This window comes from Rattus norvegicus, chromosome 11 (genome assembly GCF_021556685.1).
Source record: "Rattus norvegicus strain SHRSP/BbbUtx chromosome 11, alternate assembly SHRSP_T2T, whole genome shotgun sequence".
NCBI lineage: Eukaryota > Metazoa > Chordata > Mammalia > Rodentia > Muridae > Rattus > Rattus norvegicus.
The window spans coordinates 45,207,013-45,219,029 of NC_141544.1; positions in this window are offsets into that span (position 1 = coordinate 45,207,013).

Sequence of the window (12,017 nt, forward strand, 5' to 3'; positions counted from 1 at the left end):
GGGGAAGTGGGCGCCGGGTGCCACGTGACTGCTTAGGACCCAAACTCAGGTCCACGTGATTGCTAAGAATTCAACTTAGATTATATGCAAATGAATGTGCCTGTATCTCATAAAACTTTACTGGAAACACATGGCAGGGCCGATAGATACTACCAGAACGGCCAGGTTACAGAAGGCTGGCAGCAGGGAGTCCTGGAGCAGCGAGTCCTGGGACAGCACAGGCAACGGAACACTCACTTGGCCCTTGTGTGGATACCGGATCGCGCAGTCATATAGCGGACAGCAGTGGATTCTTATAACGCTAAGCGCGTTCTTCTCTGTGACCTGGCAAGGCAGCCCTTACAGCTCACCAGGAGGGGTGGAAACCTATGCCCACATGAAGTCCGCACACCGACGTTCATGTGGCTTTAGTCATTTTTGCACAAACCCGCAGCCGCTAAGACACCCTCGCTAGCAGGAAGTGAATAAGTAGACCACGGTGCGTTCCGAGGATAGAACACTATTCAGCTTTGGAGAGGAAGGAAGGAGGGAGGGCGCTTTCAACTTGTGAAAACACAAGGGAACTTTAAAGCCGTTGCTGGCTGAAAGAAGCCAGTTCAGAAAAGACAATGTGGCATGTGATTCTGACGATGATACTGTGGGAAAGGCAGAGAAAGGAGGTTTGGTGACAGGGAGGGGTGATGAGGCAGGGCACCGAGCTCGGGAGGCCAGAGACAGGACTCTGGAATGTAAGAGCAGGCACGGCCCGAGGCACGGCCCGAGGCACGGCCCGAGACTATAAGGTAAATAACACCAAAAGTAAGTCTTGTGTGGTTTGGGGCTGGAGAGATGGCTCAGCGTTTAAGAGCACTGACTGCTCTTCCAGAGGACCTGAGTTCAATTCCCAGCAACCACGTGGTGGCTCACAACCATCTGCAATGGGATCTGATGCCCTCTTCTGGTGTCTGAAGACAGCTACAGTGTACTTATATACATTAAATAAATAAATAAATCTTTAAAAAAAAAGTCTCATGGGGTTGGGGATTTAGCTCAGTGGTAGAGCGCTTGCCTAGCAAGTGCAAGGCCCTGGGTTTGGTCCTCAGCTCCGAAGGAAAAAAGTCTCGTGTGGTTTGAGTCCGGAAGCTCCCCCAGAGGTTTATCATTTGAATGCTTGCTCCACAGTTGGTGGCCTTGGTGTGGGAGGTTGTGCAGGCCTGAGGGGTGGGGCCTAGCTGGTGGAAGTAGGTGACAGCAGGTGGCCCTTTGAAGGTTACCCAGGTCCCAGGTCCCATTGGTTCTGTTTCCTGGTCTCTGGTGCTATGAGGAACCTCCACCAGATCCCTGCTTCTTTGCCTACCACGCACGATGAATGGCATGTTTTGGCAGTGAGTCCCGGAAGGGGATGGGGAGGCAGCTTAGTCGGCAAAGTGTCTGCCTGACAAGTGTGAGGACATGATTCCGATCCTGAGACCGGGTAAAAGTGCCGGACTTCGTGGCACGTGCTTAAAATGTCAGCGCTGTCAAGGCTAGAGTGGCTGAAAGGAAATCCCAGATCATCCAGAGACACCCACGCCACTGTGGAACCCTTTCTCCGGGCAGAGCACCAATGGTCCCTTGTGGAGCTGTAAGGTCCCTTCCTTAGGCCTGGGAGGGAGGTTGTCTTCCTAGGGCTTGGAGGAATGATGACATCATCCCTGGACTGGGAAAGGGCTGAGGTTACAGTACAAAGGAGCCTCTGAGGGTTTCCCAGAAAACTGAGTTACGATGCCAAGGTCCCTGCATGAAGGGATTGTCTCAAATCACGCCTGGAGAAAGGAGTCTGTCTTTCTGGACCGTAGATGCCATCTCCCAAGCACTGTGGGTCCTTGGCAACAGCTCAGGGCTCAGCGCTTAGAGAAATATCCTCAAAATTGCCACTAGGGGGCAGTCACATACAGACCTTCAATGTACCTGTAGAAATCCATTATTTTTGGAATTCGATTATATTTGTGATTCGAGGCCACTACGTTCCTGGCCTCAAGTAGACATGGGGACCACCGCTCTTGCAGTGACAGCTGCTCTGTCTGTGTCCCTTTCACATTTAGACCCATTTTATGCATCCAGTGGCTGTACACACAAGAAGGAACCAACCCTGTCCGTCCAGACGGAGCTGGAGCATGTTCCCTGGGTCGTCATGCCCTCCGGGCTTTTGCTTATCGCCTTTAGCCTGACTTAGTATTTATGTCGCATAAAGTCACCCACTGATGAGGACTCAAGATAGGCCGCCTGGCCTGTCGTTTCAGATGACGGAATCTGACCATTTTCTTGCCTGTCGGCTGCTTGCTAACACTCGTTCAGTCTGTTGAATTACAAAGGAGTGCTGAGGGGACCCACCTCCAGGTTCAAGGGAAAAGCTAAGTGGCTTCTAGGAAAATGCGTGCATCTGGAAGTAGGTGTATTTGGTGAATTGAATCAGCCTCAGAAAGACAAATACTGTAGCTTTCCCTCACTGGTGGTTCCTAGAATTCTGTAGAGATAAGGGTGTGTACTTGAAGCAAACTGCAAAGCTGTCTGGGAACCCAAGGGGAGGGAAAAGCAGGGCATTAGTGGCGGGGGGGGGGGTGTGCACACAAAGTTCACGATAGAGCTGTGTGAACAAGTCCCTGGGAGTCAGTACTATGTACGGTGACCATCCCCCAAATATTATTTAAAGGGGCAAAGTGACGAGAGCACTGTTGTCATTTGCAACCTCTTGGTGGCTTAATCTACTTTTTTTCTCTAATTTTTATTTTATTATTTTTATAATAAATTATTTAGGGGCTGGAGAGATGGCTCAGCAGTTAAGAACACTGACTGCTCTGAGTTCAATTCCCAGCAACCACATGGCGGCTCAAAACCATCTGTAATGGGGTCTGATGCCTTCTTCTGGTGTGTCTGAAGATAGCAACCGTGTGTTCATATATAATAAATAAGTAAACAATTAAAAAATTAAAAATAAGTTATTTAATTTTATCATATTCTTTTCCATCCTGCAATCCCTCCTAGATCACTTTGCCTTCCTACCCACCTAATTTTATGTTTTCTCTCTCAGAGAGAGAGAGGAGAAGAAACGGCCGTGTTGGATAGTTGTGTGACAGCCCATTGGAGACAACCTCTGTTCCCTTCCTGCCCTTCCCGCCAGCGATCAATTGCAAATGGCTTCTTGGTTAGGGTCGGGACTTTGCGCCCACCGTCCACCTTCTCTGTGCTGAAATCTTGTTTGTTAACGGCCTAGTTAACTCAGGACCACTTTTTAATGTATCTAAGGAAACATCTAGGTTTACAGGGTAGATGATTCTAGTGACCAATTTTTAGAATAAATTAGCAAGCCATTACAATTTATGTATAGAAAAATAAAAGCATCAGAGCGGAGTCCTCCGCCCTCCCCTACTGTGCTCCCCAAGTCTTTGCTTTCCGTGGCCGCTGGTGAGTTTCCTTGTTCCCTCCACCCACCAGCAGGTGCCCTTGCTGTAAAGAAGCGGCCACAGCGGGTAAGGGCTGGCGGTTAAAAACAGCAGAGGGCCTGCTGGGTTTCTCCTTTTAGCAACCAGAAAAGACTTTGAACCTCACTGAACCTTAGAGACCACCCTCCACCGCGCATGCGCACGCCACTGGCCTGCCTGTTTCATAGAGCTCTTCAGAGCCCGCTGAGGTGTCTCCTCTGCAGAAGTTTAAAATCACTCACTGTAGCAGGCCAAGGCGCTCCAGGCGAGGTGAGGACAGGTTGTAATTCCTGCCTCCAGGTCAGCCCTGGGTCCTGTGAGAGGGAGGCACGTACGGTGAATCTACTTTTCCGGGCCAGACTTTGTCTCAGCAGTATAAGGGACAAACCAGAGCTGTGATGTCCACCCTACACTGAGGTAAGAGTTGAGAGCGTGGGCTGTTCTCAAGGTGCCAGCTGAGGACCGCCTGACACACACAGCACTTCATCATCAGGTCAGGAACTTGGGATTCCCTGGGCCATCCTAGAGGAATTACCCATTTCTGCCACCGTGTATGGGTAGGGTCCCTTCCTGTTTATATTTTCTCTGTTTTCCGTTGTTATGACAAATTTGTCTCAAAGCTCTAGATACTAGAAGTCCAAGGTCAGGCAGGTTCATTAGGTCAGCCTCCAGTCAGAGTCTCCACGGCTGTGTCACATGGTGGGTAGAGAGAGAGAAATGACCTATTGAGATAAGGTGACAGAGGATAGGGAGGGAGAGCTCTTGCTACAATATAAAATGTTATTTTTTTATTTTAGTGTTTCTCCTGAGTGTGTGTATATGCACCACATATGTGCCTGGTGTCCCCAAAGACCAGAAGAGGGCATCAAAGCCCTGAACTAGAACCAAAAGTTGCACCGCTTTGTGGCCACTGGGAACCACGCCCAGGCCCTCGTAAGAGCAGCACTGTCTCTTCACCACTAAGTCATTCTTCTACACCCTACCCCCTCGAGTCTTAGCTTCTTATAACCATAGTCACTGGAACTGACTGAAATTCCAGGAGAACTACACGAATCCCTCCCAAGGACACCTCCCCCCAAACCCAGTTACCTCACACCCAGGATGCACACAGCCCTGTAACTGCGGCTTCAAGAGGCTCTGGTGCCCTCTGCTGGGCTCTCCAGGAACCTGCACTTGAGCACATACCCTCACACAGATGTATACAATAGACTTACACTTTTTAAACTGTGAACCAAAATAAAACCTCCCTTCCTCAAACTACTTCTTGCCAGATGTTTTGTCACAGCAATAAGAAAAACACCCTCTGTGTGTAGCTCTCAGACAGCCCCAGACCACACCTCACAGGAGGCTTGTTGGTTTGGACACTGTTTACCCTCCAAGGCTCTTAGTGGCTTCAGCCTCAGTGTAGTGGTACTGAGCTAGTAAGAACCTTCAGGCGGAGGTTGGGGAGGAAGAGAGGATATGTGGGTGGGTTGGGCCAACAAGTTGAAAATGGCTTAGGTGGAATGAAATCAGGGAGACAGAGAGGACTGGGCTAGTGTGGTAGATGTGTGATGTGTGACCAGGTCTAAGCCTGGAGTGTAGGTCTGGCTGGTTGGATGTGGTATATGAGGGGCCTGTGGGTCTGGGCCAGGGCCAGGGCCAGGGCAGGACAGTTTGGGAAGGTGTGTGAAGGTAGAGAACCGTCAGAGTAACAGTTGACTTCTCAATGGAAACTTAGAAAGCCAGAAGAGCCTGGAGCAAGTGGTTCCAAGTCCTAAGGGACTTTGATGGCCAGCCAAGACTAATATACCCAGCAAAACTATCTGCAATAGTGGAGGGAGAAAGTAAAACATCCCATGATATAAACAGCCTAGAAAAATGGTGGGTTTTCCTTCATACGTGACTTGTGTTTGCCCCTCTTGCAGCTTTAAGTATGTTTCCTTTGTATAGCTAGCATTTTCACTATGATGTGCCGTGGAGATTTTCTTCTCATCCCTTGTCTATTTGGTGTTCTGTATCCTTCTCCTATTTGTAGGGATATGTCTTTCGTAGTTTGGGGATGTTTTCTTCTATTTTCTTGGCACGGAAGATCTGTCCGTGCCATTGGCTGAGAGTCTCTGCTCTCACCAGTGCCTGTTGTGTCCCTTTCCTATACATTTTTAAATTTTTTTCATGTCCCTTGCTTACTTAATCTAAGCTCTTTTTAACTAATTTCATTGAGCTGTTTCATTGTTTCTTCTTTAAATTGCTTGCATTCTTTGATGAAGTTCATGATTGCTCTTTTAAATTCCCTATTCTGGTGTCCATCTAGGTAATTCCCACAGGCAGCCCTGAGATCTCTGCACATGTACTTATTTTCTGGCTGGCTGTCGATATGGATAGAGCGGGTTGGGGTGGAAGAGAAGATGTGTGGGCAGGTTGTGCCATCAGGTTGAAAATGACTTAAGTGGAATGGAATCAGGGGAACAGAGGGGACTGGGCTACTGTGGTGGGAGAGTGTCCAGGTCTAAGCCTGGAGTGTAGCCCTGGCTGGATGACGTGATGTGGGAGGGGCCTGCAGGTCTGAGCCCGGGCAGGGCAGGTTGGGAAGGTGTGTGAAGAGCAAGACCAAGCAGGTTCACAATTGCTAGAGACCTGATGTCCTCTTTCTGCCTGCCTCAGACACTTGGTGAGCACATACACAAGCACATGCTTACACACAGGAAATAAATGAACAACATCTTTAGCTTAAAGGAAAATAAGATGGAAATGTGATTAAGGAAGACACTTGACATTGACCCTGGCCTCCATGTGCACCATCACACTCACACACTCACACACATTCACACACACAACACAACACAAACACCACACACATACACATTCACACACACACCACAGCACAAACACCACACACTCACACACATACACACACACACCACAGCACAAACACCACACACTCACACACATACACACACGCACACACCATATCACACACACCACACACCACAAACACACACCACAAACACCACAGACATACTACACACACCACAGACACACATATACACACATCATACCAAACACACTCACACACCACACACACTACACATGTATACACACTCACACACATGCATATACACACACCACACACACACACACCACACATACACATACACACCACACCACAACACAAATACCATACACACTCACACCACACACATGCCATACACACACACACACCACACACACACTCACACATACCACAGCACAAACACCACACATACTCACACACACACACACCATACCACACACACCACATAAACACATACACACACCACAAATACCACACACACCACATAAACACATACACATACCACAAATACCACACACACCACATAAACACATACACCACAAACACCACACACATCACACACATACTACACACACACCACAGACACATATACACACACCACACCACACACACTTACACTCACATACCCCACACACACACCACACACACCACAGCACCAACACCACACACACACACACATACACACACTACAGCACATACCACAAACATCACACACATACCATATGCATACCACAGACACATATATACACACACCACACACTACCCACACACCACACACCACACACTCACTGTTGGTATTCTGTCTAAGCTCTGTCCCACAGTCGCCTAGCAACAGCCAGCTGTGCCTGACTATATAGGGGCTGCTTACCCCCTCCTCCGTCTCTTACCCTCTCTCTTACCCCCTCTTACCCCCCTCTTTGTTCTTCACTGCTCTTGCCCCTTTCTCCATCCCCTGCTCCACGGGCCCATGACCTGCCACCTTTCTGCTCTTCTACTCTTCCCTCATTAAACCTCTCCATGTGGAACCATGGTGGCTGGGTGTGTTCTGTCCGGGCACGGCCGAGATTCAAAACCCTAACACACACTACACACTACACACACACACACACACACACTACACACACCCACCACACACTACACACATACACACACACCGCACACACATGCCACACACATGCACACACCACACACCACACACCACACACACACACACACACACACACAAATGACCTAATAATCGTAGTAGTAGTAACGATACTTAACAGTTAAATTAGTGCCAGTTCATGAAGACTTCCCAGCTTCTCTCCCAGAGGTCAGAAGCCCACCATTGCTCTGCCTGTGTTCCCCACCTGCAGCAGGTGCTAGGTATTGGGCAGCACCGTCCCTTTAAGAAAGTGTCTTAGCTCGGTTTCTACTACTGTCATAAAGACCTTAACCAATGGCAACTTGGGGGGAAAGAGTTTATTTACCTTACACCACACTTGTTGTGATAGAATCGTGGCTCGTGTCCGGACAGACCACACCAGGCCAATGCAATTCCACATGAGAGAGGTTTATTGTGGGGAAGGAGACAGAGGGGGCAGAGTCAAAGGGGAGAAAGAGAGAGAAGGGGCGGAGATCGGGAAGGGTTTACCTTTTATTGACCACTCGTAGGTAAAGATGGGGGAGGTAAACCAAATGGACGCTAGGAACACATGGTGATCACCATGGCAGCAGATGCGCGGGTCCCTGTCACCTATGGGTGACGTCACCATCATCGCTGATTTGGAGGGGATCTGCAACCAACCATAAAGCCGGTTCCTGATACCAACACCACTTACAGTCCATCACCAAGGGAAGCCAAGGCAGGTACTCAAGCGGGGCAGGCACTGAGACAGAGGTTATTAAGGAACTCTGCTTACTGGCTTGCTCCCCATGGCTTCCTCGGCCGGCCGGTTTCATTCTACAGCATAGGACCCCTGCCCCTCAGTGGCACTGCCCACAATAGGCTGGACCTCCTACGTTAACTGTTAATCAAGAAAACACCCTGCAGACTTGCCTGAAGAGAAGTCTGGTAGGAGCATTTTTCTTAACTGAGGTTCCTTTTCCCTTGGTTGTGTCAAGTTGATTTAAAAAACAAAACAAAACAAAACAACAACAACAAAAAAAAACCCAAAAACAACAAAACACGGCATACAAGGAAAAAGGGCTCCATGGGTAACCACTGTCGACTTTCTTTCTCTCTCTCTCTCTCTTTTTTCTTTTTTTCTTGGATATTTTTTAATTTACATTTCAAATGTTATTCCCTTTCCCTGTTTCCCCGTCCATAAGCTCCCTATCCATCCCCCTCCCATTCTTCTATAAGGGTGTCCCCCCTCCCAAACCACTCCCCTTCCTGCCTCCCCACCCTGACATTCTTCTACACTGGGGGGTCCAGCCTTAGCAGGACCAAGGGGTTCTCCTCCCATTGGTGCCCGGCAAGGACATCCTCTGCTACATATGCAGCTGGAGCCATGGGTCTGTCCATGTGTACTCTTTAGGTAGTGGTTTAGTCCCTGGGAGCTCTGGTTGGTTGGCATTGTTGTTCTTATGGGGTTGCAAGCCCTTTCAGCTCCTTCAGTCCTTTCTCTAACTCCTCCAACAGGGACCCTGTTCTCAGTTCCATGGTTGGCTGCTAGCATTCACCTCTGTATTTGTCATGCTCTGGCTGTGCCTCTCAGGAGACAGTTGTATCAGGCTCCTGTCAGCATCCACTTCTTGGCATCAGCAATATTGTCTAGGTTTGGTGTCTGTATGTATATGGGCTGGATCCCCAGGTGGGGCAGGCTCTGAATGGCCATTCTTTCAGTCTCTGCTCCAAAATTTGTCTCCGTATCCCCTCCTAGGAATATTTTTGTTCCCTCTTTTAAGAAGGACTGAAGCATCCACACTTCTTGAGCTTCATGTGTGTGGTCTATGGATTGTATCTTGGGTAATTCAAACTTTTGGGCTAATATCCACTTATCAGTGAGTGTATACCATGTGTGTTTTTCTGTGATTGGGTTACCTCACTCAGGATGATATTTTCCAGTTCCATCCATTTGCCTATGAATTTCATGAAGTCATTGTTTTTGATAGCTGAGTAGTACTCCGTTGTGTAGATGTGAAAGGAAAATTATACAGATTTAAGGTTTAAAAATATGAAGTTAAAAGAGTAAGTTTCAAAATTCACAAACTCAGGACTAAACACTGTGAAAAGCAAGTCCAGGCAGCCCCGCCCTGCCGATAGAACTAACAGACCATAAAAGGAAAGGAATGCAGAACAGACCAGGAGTACCGGATCTGACTCACAGGCCACCTGGCAGGAAGAGATAAGCCCCCAGCCCCCGACATCCAGGACGCCTCAAACCTGTCAATGTGTGTAGCTATACCTTATTACCTCATCATGTGAAATAGCCAATCATATGTGAACATGTCTATGTGCCTCGTTTGAAATCCACCAATCCCCGTAACTATGCATCTGCTTCTGTACGCCCGCTTCTGCTTCCCCAAACCCTATAAAAGCCCCATGCTGGAGCTGCTGGGCGCGCAAGTCCTCCGAAGAGACTGTGTGCCCGCAGGTACCTGTGTTTTCCAATAAATCCTCTTGCTGATTGCATCCGAGTGGACTCGGCTCGGTCATTGGGCACTTGGGTCTCCTCCTGAGGGAAAGGTCCTCTTCGGAGGTCTTTCAGATGTACCACATTTTCTGTATCCATTCCTCTGTTGAAGGACATCTGGGTTCTTTCCAGCTTCTGGCTATTATAAATGAGACTGCTATGAACATGTGTCTTTGTTATATGTTGGGGCATCTTTTGGGTATATGCCCAAGAGAGGTATAGCTGGGTCCTCAGGTAGTGGGATGTCCAATTTTCTGAGGAACATCCAGACTGATTTCCAGAATGGTTGAACCAGTCTGCAACAATGGAAGAGTGTTCCTCTTTCTCCACATCCTCGCCAGCATCTGCTGTTGCTGGAGTTTTTGATCTTAGCCATTCTGACTGGTGTGAGGTGGAATCTCAGGGTTGTTTTGATTTGCATTTCCCTGATGACTAAAGATGTTGAACATTTCTTTAGGTGCTTCTCAGTCATTTGACATTCCTCAGCCGAGAATTCTTTATTTAACTCTGTACCCCATTTTTTAATAGGGTTATTTGGCTCGCTGAAGCTAACTTCTTGAGTTCTTTGTATATATTGGATATTAGCTCTCTACTGGATGTAGGATTGGTAAAGATCTTTTCTCAAGCTGTTGGTTGCCATTTTGTCCTAATGACAGGGTCCTTTGCCTTACAGAAGCTTTGCAATTTTATGGGGTCCCATTTGTCGATTCTAGATCTTAGAGTATAAGCCATTGGTGTTTTGTTCAGGAAATTTTCTCCAGCGCCCATGTGTTTGGGGCCCTTCCTCACTTTTTCTTCTATTAGTTTGAATGTATCTGGCTTGATGTGGAGGTCCTTGATCCACTTGGACTTAAGCTTTGTACAGGATGATAAGAATGGATCGATCTGCATTCTTCTACATGCTGATCTCCAGTTGAACCAGAACCATTTGTTGAAAATGCTGTCTTGTTCCCACTGGATGGTTTTAGCTCCTTTGTCAAAGATCAAGTGTCAAAGATCAAAGATAGGTGTGTGGGTTCATTTCTGGGTCTTCAATTCTATTCCATTGATCTACCTGCCTGTCTCTGTACCAATACCATACAGTTTTTTTTTTATCACTATTGCTCTGTAATACTGCTTGAGTTCAGGGATAGTGATTCCCCCAGAAGTTCTTTTATTGTTGAGGATAGTTTTTGCTATCCTGGATTTTCTGTTATTCCAAATGAATTTGCAAATTGTTCTTTCTAACTCTATGAAGAATTGAGTTGAAATTTTGTTGGGGATTGCATTGACTCTGTAGATTGCTTTTGGCAAAATGGCCATTTTTACTATATTAATCCTGCCAATCCATGAGCACAGGAGGTCTTTCCATCTTCTGAGATCTTCTTCAATATCTTTCTTCAGAGATTTGAAGTTCTTGTCATACAGATCTTTCACTTGCTTGGTTAGAGTCACACTAAGGTATTTTATGTTATTTGTGACTATTGTGAAGGGTGTCATTTCCCTAATTTCTTTCTCAGCCTGTTTATCTTTTGAGTAGCTGAAGGCTACTGATTTGTTTGGGTTAATTTTATACCCAGCCACTTTGCTGAAGTTGTTTATCAGCTGCAGGAGTTCTCTGGTGGAATTTTTGGGGTCACTTAAATATACTATCATATCATCTGCAAATAGTGATATTTTGACTTCTTACTTTCCAACTGTATCCCTTTGACCTCCTTTTGTTGTCTGATTGCTCTGGCTAGGACTTCAAGTACTGTGTTGAATAAGTAGGGAGAGAGTGGGCAGCCTTGAATAGTCTCTGATTTTAGTGGGATTGCTTCAAGTTTCTCTCCATTTAGTTTGATATCGGCTACTGGTTTGCTGTATATCCACTTCTGAAGCCTGGTTTCCTCACTTTTGATCAGCAGGGCCCATGTTCTCCATCCTAACACGCTGACTTAGCTTTCTCACAGCTGCTGGGGTTGCCTTTGAAGCCCTTCCAACAGAGGTTCCTCTTCCAAAAGTGTCACAGTGGTGTGACCACTGCACCACTGGGACATGGAGAAATGGCTTAACACAGCAGCTCTTAACCTTAATGTCTTCATGGCCCCTCATGTTGTGGTAACGCCCCCCTCCCCAACCATTATAAGATTATTTTTTGTTGCTACT